We start from the raw sequence: 10,544 nt of genomic DNA, 5'->3' as shown, positions 1-10,544 counted from the left end.
AGCCTGCTTCTTTATTTAATTACTTAAACATACCACTCTAAGCAAATGTGTTATAATACATTTAAACTGGAACTAAACATAGATATATTGTGTAAAATATATAATAGACAAAAAAGGAAAAGAGAAAAAAAAGAGTTGTTATTTCTATCACTCAGAGATGGCCACAGATAATTTTTGGAAGATATACATATATATGTGGAACATTAGTTACATGTATGTACTAATAAGAAATTATACATATCACTGTGTATATTTTAAACTACTTTAAAAAATACCTAATATCATCTTTATATTCAGTTAAATACACATTTATACCATAATTTTTGTTTTGTTTTTTGGTTTTTTTTGCGGTACGTGGGCCTCTCACTGTTGTGGTCTCTCCCGTTGCGGAGCACAGGCTCCAGACGCGCAGGCCCAGCGGCCATGGCTCACTGGCCCAGCCGCTCCGCGGCATGTGGGATCCTCCCGGACCGGGGCACGAACCCGCGTCCCCTGCATCGGCAGGCAGAGTCTCAACCACTGTGCCACCAAGGAAGCCCTATAACATAATTTTTAATGTAGAATGTACATTTCTAAATGTGGAATTTGTGTTTTAGAGCAAGCTCTCTGGAGGACTGCCTAGGTTCAAGTTCTACTTACCAGCGGTATGGCTATGGGTAAATTACATAACCTCTATGTAATTCAATTTTCTCATGTATAAAATAGAAATAATAAAAGAACCCCCGATAATGTTCCTGTGTCGATTAAATCAATTAATATTTGCATAGCAGGTAGAACTCTGCCTGATACATAGTAAGTACTATATAGGCATCTATTTGTATCACCATCATCATTATTATTCCTTTTGGGGATGTATTAGGCTACTAGGTCTGCTGTAACAGAATACCACAGACTGCATGGTTTAAACAACAGAAATTTGTTTTCTTGCAGTTCTGACGGTAGAAGTCCAGGATCAAGGTGTCAGCAAGGATGGTTTCTTGTGAGGACTTTCTCCTTGGTTTGCAGAAAGCTGCCTTCTTGTGTCTTCACGTGGCCTTTTCTCTGGTGTGCACACTCCTGGTATTGCTACTTCTTATAAGGACACCAGTCCTATTGGATTCGGGCCCCACTCTTAGGACCTCATTTAGCCTTATTATCTCCTTAAAGGCCCCATCTCCAAATACAGTCACATTGGGGCTGAGAGCCTACACCTATGAGTTTTGGGGGGACACAACTCAGTCTGTAACAGGAGATGTATGCTCATTTAGTTATTGTTAGATATTTAGGTTGATTTCCGGTTCTTACCATAAAGATGTTCATGCCTCAATGAACAGTATCCGTTACTATTTCCTTAGTGCAAATTTGCATAAATTGAAATATCAAAGTGTATGTATAATATTAAAGCTTTTAGGACGTATTGCCATATTGACCTCCAGAAAGGTTATACCAGTTTACATGTCCACTAGTCGTATAAGACTTATTTTAGTTTCAGTTTATTGCAAGAAATAGTCATTTTAGATATTACTGAAGCCTCGTTACTCTCCACCATTCCTGCATCTTCACCTCCCCTTCCCCCAGTATACACACAAAGTTGTCCTCTTGAAAGGTAATATCACAGGAGGGCAAGTTGGGAAAAAATACATGTTGGCCTACCCAATGCCAGTGAGAAGAGTTACATCAATAAGCATCCTATTTACTCGTGTAGACCTCAGCAACTGAATGAAAATGTAGTTACAGAAAACACCTGGACCATGGCAGGCCAAAACAGAAGAGGCGTTGGAAATCTAGGTGGCAAAAATTAAAACAATTGTGTAAACACAGAGTCATCCTAATACCCTGCACCCGTAGGAAAAAAAAATCCTAAAACAAAATAAATAAATAAAATTAAGCAAACCAAAATTGAAAGAGAAAGTGAAAATGAAAATTCGTATTTCACAAAAGTAATTTCTTAATGGTAAAGCAACATAGTTTAAAAGCCTGACTATGGGGACTTCCCTGGTGGTGCAGTGGATAAGACTCCACACTCCCAATGCAGGGGGCCCGGGTTCGATCCCTGTTCAGGGAACTAGATCCCACATGCATGCCACAACTAAGGAGCCTGCGTGCTGCAACTAAGGAGCTGGTGAGCTGCAACTATGGAGCCTGCCTGCCGCAACTAAGACCCGGCGCAACCAAATAAATAGTAAAAATTAAAAAAATAAATAAATAAAATTTAAAAGAAAAAGAAACTGACTATGGTGCTTGCTTCGGCAGCACATATACTAAAAATTGGAACAATGCAGAGAAGATTAGCACGGCCCCTGCGCAAGGGTGACACGCAAATACGTGAAGCGTTCCATATTTTTAGCAGAGACCTTAATTAAACAAGAATTATTAAAAAAAAATTACTATGAGCATGTTCAAGCATACAGAGAACAAGAAAGAATTCTACAGTCAATACTTTTATATACCCACAACATAGGTGTGTTGTTAACATATTTGCTTTATCTATATGGATATATATAATTTTTTCTCAATAATTTGAATGTTTCTACTTCATTGCTAGATACTACCATATACATCTTCCCAAATAAGGATTCTCTCCAAAATACATTATTGAAGGATTATCACACCTTAACAAAATTAGCCATAGTCCCCTTGATATCATTGAGTAGCCAGCTCACATTCAAATTTCTATAATTTTCTCCCAAATATGCTTTATAGCTGTTTTCTTTAAACCAAGATCCAATCAAGTACCAGGCACTGCCTTTGATTGCTGTATCTCTGAAGTCCTTTTGCAATTAGCAGGTAATTTGGGACCTGATTTGCTGGTGTCATGTGAATGTCTAGTTGCTTAGTGAACTTTTTTTCACCTAATGTCTTCAGTTTCCACTGGTGATTTGATTGAATTTACCTATTTCATTAGGGGATACAAAATGGAATTTTTTAAATTTTAACTTTGATTCTGGATTTATTGGCTCAAAATTCTGTGTAAAGAATTTTCTCTAATTAATTCATTATCAAAAATGCCCAAACACATGCTCTATTCTCTGTCTTTTGTTAACCATTTTCACATCAAGAAGTTGATGTAAGTCACTTCCAGTGGTAGTGAATGCCATTATTTTCCCTGATATTTTGGTATCATCATAGACACATACATTTTTATTTCAGTTTTAGTTTATTTTCTTTTTTGTTCTCAAATTGTCACAGATATCTCCAGTAGGAGCTCTTTCAAGCTGTCTTCTCTGTCCTTTCGATATGACCTCATTAATCTTTGCCTGTTTCCTTACTTCCTCACACAGTAAGATGTCCCAGCTTCACCTGTTTAACATCCGTTTGGTTATTAAATTTTCCTACAACCCTTTTTCATCTTTATATTAACCAAGAAATGTGAAATAAGGAAGCAAATATGTGATTGTAACCTGGTGTCTTGATTTTAGTTTGCCTTTTTCCAAAAGCAAATCCTGAATCAATGACTTCAGTACAGGTACATTATTTAGGAATTGATCCCAGGAAGCCAAAGTGAGGGGATGGGGAAATTGAGACACAAAAGGGAAAAAAGTAAAAAGCATGTGTGTTAGTGACCTAGTTATCACTGTGGGCAACAGCCGTGTCCCCCTGGGTGCTTTCTGTGTAGAACGGAACATTCATTTCCTCAGAACCGTCCACTGAGGAAAAGGAAGCTGAGATATTTATCAATTGCATTTTCTCCTTGGTTAAGGGTTACGCTGGGAACATTAACTCTTGAGCTGGAGAAAGCCCTGAGGTGGAAAAGCAGAGCTCAGGTGCTCAAGGTAGGAAGTTATCAGTGGGCTAAGGTTACAGATGAGCCAAGGAGAGGGGGGCAAGGTATTGAGAGCATCTACTATACTGGGAAAGTCAAGTTGGTGGCTCCTTGACTTGATAAATGTTCTGTTCCTTTTCTTGTTTCTTGACCCACAGTCTCTACACTTTGAACGCCAACTGTATCTGGATCCAGAAGTGTCCATGTGGGTACTTTCTCCTGCTCTTCTGCATCCTAAAGGTGTCCGTGGTCTTCTACACCAAGTGCAAGGCTATATTAAGCTTAGATTCTCCCTGAGCTTCACATTCACATTTCCAAGTGTCTACTAGGTATGTCCAGCTGGATGTCCTGTGGATTCCTCAAATCCATCATGTCCCAAACTGAAGCTATCCCCTTCTTCCCAGAACTGCTCCCTCTCCACTCGTATGTGAATGGCAGTACTGTCTACGCAGCCACCCAAGCCAGAGGCCAGGCATCGTCCTTGACGCTTTGCTTTCACCACCAAGACTCAATTGTCTTTTTCCTTTCAAAAGCTTTTCAAACTCATCTATGTCTCTTTATTACCACCACCTCTATTCTATTTCTGGAGGCCATCTTCACTTACTTTGATTACCGTGACAGTCCTCAAGCTAATTCTCCAGCATTGTCTGCCTCTAATCCCTTCTCCACACTGAAGGCAGGAGATCTCTCTAAAATGCAGCAAGAGCAACTGATCTAAACACTATTTTGCAGAGTCCTTTGCTGGTTTCTGTTTGCTTTAAGTATAAAGTTAAACCTTTACAGTGGTTGAAATGCCCTTCTTGATTCAGCTACTGTATTTATCTCTCTGCCTCATAATCTGTCATTACCACCCTCTCTAAGTCCCCACCAACCACACACCCACGCACAGACCTCAAACACCCTACTCTGGCTGTGGGGCTTCTCTCAGGCCCTGCAATGCTCCTCTCTCTCTCTCTCTCTCTCTCCATCTCTATCTCCCCCAGCCTGGAACACTCATCTTGTACTTCTTTACCTGGCCGACAGTTACACAACTTCAGGTCCAGAAGACACATCTTTGAGGCTTCTGCTCTGTACTCTCCTAGTACCACATACTTCAGTAATCACCCTTTGTCTCAGTTTCCACAGCTATAATTTGAATATGATAACAGTGTCCACCTTGTATGATGGTTGTGAGGATGAAAAGAGTTACTATATGCAAAGTACTTAGCGAGCATTCAATAAATTATTATATTATTATATATACTATATTATTATAGTATGCATCATACCAAATTATAATGGCATATTTAATTGTCTGTCTCCCCATCTGGACAGAAAGTTCCATGAGGGCAGCCATCTTCTGTCTGTCTTGTTCACAACTGTAGCTCCAGCACTGTGTTCATTGTCACATGGTAGGGATGCAATACATATTTGTTGTATAGATAAATGGAGGGGACAGGGAGATGGTAGCCTAAGCAAGGTGATTTTCCCAAAGTTTAAAAAGATGGTGGAAAAGTGAATGTATGTGTAAATGACTCTTGTGTTGGGAGAGGTGGGCATTTAGGGTGGTACTTGTTCAGGTTTCCAGGGAAATCTTCTGCAGCAATGACTTAAGAAGGGGAACTTTATTTTATTTTTTAAATTTATTTATTTTATTTATTTATTTTTGGCTGCCCTGGATTTTCGTTGCTGCATGTGGGCTTTCTCTAGTTATAGTGAGCAGGGGCTACACTTTTGTTGCAGTGCACGGGCTTCTCACTGCGGTGGCTTCTCTTGTTGCCGAGCATGGGCTCTAGGCATGTGGGCTTCAGTAGTTTTGGCACATGGGCTCAGTAGTTGTGGCTCCCGGACTCTAGAGCGCAGGCTCAGTAGTTGTGGCGCACGGGCTTAGTTGCTCCGTGGCATATGGGATCTTCCTGGACCAGGGCTCAAACCCGTGTCCCCTGCATTGGCAAGCAGATTCTTAACCTCTGTGCCACCAGGGAAGCCCAAGAAGGAGAACTTTAAATGAACTTCTTTAATCCTCACAATGGTCCTGTGAAGACAACGGCTTTACTGAAGAGGAAGCTGTGTAGCAGAAGGATTACAGGACTCTGGTCTGGAGTCCAAAGTAAGAGACAGAGTGAAGCTGTGCAAGCTCTTAGCTTGTCCCTCCCTAGCTGTGTTCTCTAAGGCTCTGGTGCTGAAGTATGTTAACAAATGTTAGTAAAAGAATTGTGAGCACAACTAAATTTGGGGACAATAGGAGTAAATAGAAGTGACTGTTGTTGTTATTGTCTTTCTGCTGCAGGGATGCCCAAAGCCTTTAAGAGGCTAACGTAAATTGTGACTGTCCAAGATGAGAAGATACACAAGCTTCCCCAGCTTACTGGAGCAGAGAACCCTAACTTTCCAGAGCTTTCTTGGGAAACACAGCCACGGCCCTTGCTCAGCCCTCTACCCAGGTTGCCTACCTCCCTCTACCTTCAAGGTTTGGCCATTTCTGATCCTTTTTTTATTTTTTCATATACATGTCTAAAATGATGGAAAATATATTACAATACTATATCGAATGGTGGAAGTGGAATGGACCCTGGCAATTTTTAAAGCCAATCTCCACATTTTATGGTTGAAGAAACAGGTATAAGGAGATTCAACGATATGCCCAAGGTCCCCCAGGGAGCTTGTGGTAGAGCTATAGGAAATGCTTTCCACTCTCTCCTCTCCACTCTCCACTAGCCAAATCATCTCCGATTTTTAATTCTATCCCTGTTGTATGACAAGTACATTTGTTATACTCCTTCCTTAATGTTGGGCCTGAAACCACTCAGCAGGTATATGTTTGTTCCTATCACTGGTATCCTGGGTGGCTTTCGTTTACTCTGCTACTGTTTGAGGAGCTTTGGGTAGAACTAGGAAAACTGTTAAGTCTTCACATTGGCAGTGATCTTTAAGATCCATAAAAGATGAATCACTGAGGGAACCTATAACTTTGCTCCAAGTAAATATTCTATTTTTATGGCTGCCTGTGTTTTATCATCTATAAATTGTACAATAATGATTAGGTTCAAAGTAGGGACATAATTTACATACATCAAAACATCTCACACCGTCCTTACAGCCTGTGAAGCACCTGCAGCAAATACGAGGAAGCTCTCCGAGGCATTAATTAATGGAGCCTCTCTAAGGCGGAAAGAGAGAGAGAACATGACAGCGACGGTGGCCTCTTATAAGCCCACTTGTGTATCCTGCAGTGTTCACATAGGACTAGTGCTTTCTGCATTTGTCAGAAGTAACACTTACTTCAGCTTTTTCATCCCTTCCCAAGGGATGAAAAGTGTGATCAGTCCTATTTCCCAGAAATGCTTTTTCTCTTACACTGACCAGAAACTCTTTAGACGTGTCAGCACAGGAAGAACTTTAGAGAGTGTAGCTATTTAACACAACTGGTTTCTCTCACCTGTGCCCAGAGTACGTTCCAGTCTATAGATAGATGGGGTGCGTGTCCCCCGAGTTTCTGCAGCACCTTTCTTCTCCTCCATCCTCCCACTCAGTTCTACCTTGGATTGATTTTGCCTCCTAGCAAAGAGTTAAAGGTGATCACGCAGGGATTTAAGTTCAGGCACGCTGGAAGACGTGCACTGAGGCAACAGCAGCGACAAGTCGCGGAAGGTACAAGCTTTCAGGGTAAACATCAATTTCTCCAATTTGCTATAGCCTGAGAACCTGATAAGCCTAGCGAATGAATTGCGAGTGTGAGTTTTGTGCCGGCTGGACGGAGCAGGGGTTGTTTCTATAAAGCTCTGTTAATGTACTCTGAGTCTTCGGTTTAAATATCATGAAGGAGTAAAAAGTCACAGCTGTTTCACTCACTGCCCTCCTTACATGTGTCAGTTTCAATCTTCTTGGGCAAAGACTGCCTTGCAATCTCGCACCTGGATTCAGCTTCATACTGGTGGGGGAAGTGGCCAGAGCTTGTCCCCAAACACCAGGGCAAAAACTCTCCCCTTATCTCTCTGCACCTTGAAACCCCATCTCCGTCTTCAAATGCACGACCTAGCCTTCAACTCAATATATTTCTGGCGGCACATTTAGCCACATCTCATGCCCTGTATTTGGAAATATTTTCTGTTTCCGTGAGATCCTTCATCTCCATAATAAGTATTGAGCTCTTTCTCGGGCTAGGCGCTACGGTAAGTGCTTTACATGGACTGTCTTGTTTAATATTTATACTTCTCTGAGATAGGCACAATTATTATCCCCATTTTATAGATGAGGAAACTAAAGCTAAAGTGAAATAACTTGCCCAAAGTCATAGAACTAGTAAGGGCTAGAGCTGAGATCCAATCAGACAGACTAAATCTGTTCAGAACTTTCATGTTAATATCTGGGCTTTTAGATTGGACATAGCTCTCTGAGAGTGGGGTATTAATTCTGTGTCTTTGTTTTCCCCCTTGCACCTAGAACACTCAAATATTTGTTCATTTCAAAGGGCCAGAGCAATCCTAGGAAAAACCAGGATAACAACCAGAACCTATAAAACCAGTAGACCTAGAAATACGATTCCCCCAAAGGAGACCCTGCTTTTCTTCTTGATGATGTTCAAAGCCTAGACTATGATAACTTAGTTTAAGGACAACCTTAAACAAAAGTTTCATTAATCAGAATGAGTATTCCTACAATAACGAGCCCCGGGTTGAATTTTAGAACCCTCTTTATGCTTTGTTAGTAACAAAGCTGTTATAAAAATAATTTGATAAGACAGTCCATCGTAATGGTGTGACTTAACTGTAAAAAGGGTGCCTTAGCCTGGTGTCTGAGCATACTCAATTTACGTAATGCCAGCATAATGGATTATGCATATTGTATCAGGTTGAAAAGGAAACCCAGTGAAGTATTACAGCAATTTAAAAGATATATATCTGGGCTTGTTCAGCAGAGATATTTAAAATTTAAACCTGTTTAAATATTCAACCGAAACTAAAATAAAATTCTGAAAAATGGAATTCAATAGAAAAGCTCCATTAAGAGTAAAAATGCTTCTCCAAACCCATTTGGTTCTAATAGAAACCCATCGAGTGAGGTGTTCATTGTTCAGGCACCAGCCAAGGGAAAAATTATACATACGTTTGGGTAGAAGAAAATCAGTTGGACTTCCTGTGGCATGAGCTTTCCTTAGAAAAGTACGGGAAAAGAGGAGACTCAGACCAACTCTCAGATCAGGCCATGATTTTTTTAAAATGGTCTGGAGCTCTTTCTTAAGTATCATCTTCTCATTTGTTCCCTTGCTTCAGTGAAACCTCATTTCACCTTCCACATCAGATGTAATTCTAAAAAAAGGGGAAAAAATTGGCACCTTTTGCTGCAATATCAGGATACTGACCAACCTGCCTCCTGAGAGCCAAGCTTTATTTCTCTGATAAACATCCTGCAGGATGTTTTTATTCAATTAATCGGAATGATTGCTTGCACAGAAATGTACCGCTTTATCAAGGTCTGCTTGAATATCAGGCTCGGGCTGAGCCCTAGCATTTTCATTCCAGAGTTCTCCTGACGGCAAACGCGTGAGGATTTGGAAACATAATTAAAACAATCAGTAAGAATTAGCTAGCTCGGTGACTGCACTCAAATAGCAAAGGCAGAGAAGTAAATAGGGAAATGTATGGGTAAGTGAATGGGAGATTTCCAGAGATGGAGAGAAGGCTGTTAGGAGACATAAAATGGAGGGTATTATGAGAAGAAATATAGGATAATATAAACAGAGTCTCTAATCCTGAGGACTGTAAATCCCTTTTCCTTAATTGGTTTAGAAACTGTGGTCTGTAATGTGAGACGGAGGGCTCTGGCTGCCTTTCTTCTTTGCTGCCGGGAATCACATTAAGTGGAAAACAATAGCAGGGCTGACAGCTCCCTTTCTGTGGGGGCATTTAGAGCTAATCTGCTATTGAGACTCATACAATTACATGGGATTAGAGCACTGCCAATGATACAAAGATTGGGGAATTCTCGGGGGAGGGGGAGCTGAGCTCTTTCAAAGTAGGGTATGGGGTTTAAGAGGGGTAGTGGGTCAAGTCTGCAGTGCTCCTAATTACTCTCAAATCAAGGGAATTAACCATGATTTTGTAATTCACTCAGGCTCTTGATGAATTTTAATCCAAACACAATTCTAGTTTGAGATTTCTTCACCGGTGCTGTACACTAGTTTGCTTATTTTAAAGATTTATCATTGAGTTTAGAGATTCCCTTATAGGAACGCAGCTTTCTACTTGTACTGTTGGTATGTGAGCAACGCAGGTGGGTATGTTTATACCCACTTTACAGGAGAGAAAACTGGGTTTTAGAGAAGGTAAATGACTTGCCTAAAGTCACACTTCCCAAAATGTCAAACCCAGGACTCCAGCCCAAGACTTCGTAAGACTGGATGTTATTCTTTCTAAGACACCACGGTGCGTTTTTAGGTTGTGTGACTAGTATGGGTGTGTGATGCTGTGTCTGTGGGTTTCCCATACCCAGCATCAATTCCTTTGATTTCTCATTGGGGAACTTTAACTCCAAACTAAGGAACGGGCACATGACCCAGTCTTACCCATTCTCAAGTAACAGTTGTGTTGAATTGCCGAGTGCATAGTCTATGTCTATACAATCTATGTTTATCCTTTGTTTATGGAATGTTTTGCCATGTCGATTTTGGAAGTGCTCAACTTCAGAGTCTCTTTTCTTGGAAACATAAAACCCCTCTTTAAACAATTAAAACTCTGTAATTTGCTGAAAATCTCTTATTTGGCTTTCAGGGTTTGGGGAAGGGAAGCAAGAATTAGAAACTTGTACAATCTTGCCAGCTGCA

The 10,544-nt window shown here is 40.7% G+C and overlaps 1 non-coding gene across 1 annotated transcript; it reads left to right on the top strand.

Annotated features, from left to right (window-relative positions):
- Window positions 1–2,216: 2,216 nt before the first annotated feature.
- LOC113605408 (U6 spliceosomal RNA) lies at window positions 2,217–2,324 on the top strand. The gene has a single exon (XR_003427207.1). It is a non-coding gene; the product is annotated as a U6 spliceosomal RNA (small nuclear RNA).
- Window positions 2,325–10,544: the final 8,220 nt, after the last annotated feature.

The sequence above is a fragment of the Aethalodelphis obliquidens genome, unplaced genomic scaffold (genome assembly GCF_003676395.1).
Source record: "Aethalodelphis obliquidens isolate GAN/ISIS:26980383/991018 unplaced genomic scaffold, ASM367639v1 scaffold2, whole genome shotgun sequence".
Lineage (NCBI taxonomy): Eukaryota > Metazoa > Chordata > Mammalia > Artiodactyla > Delphinidae > Aethalodelphis > Aethalodelphis obliquidens.
Note: the sequence above shows the minus strand (reverse complement) of the source record. Positions and strands in the feature narration are given on the sequence as shown.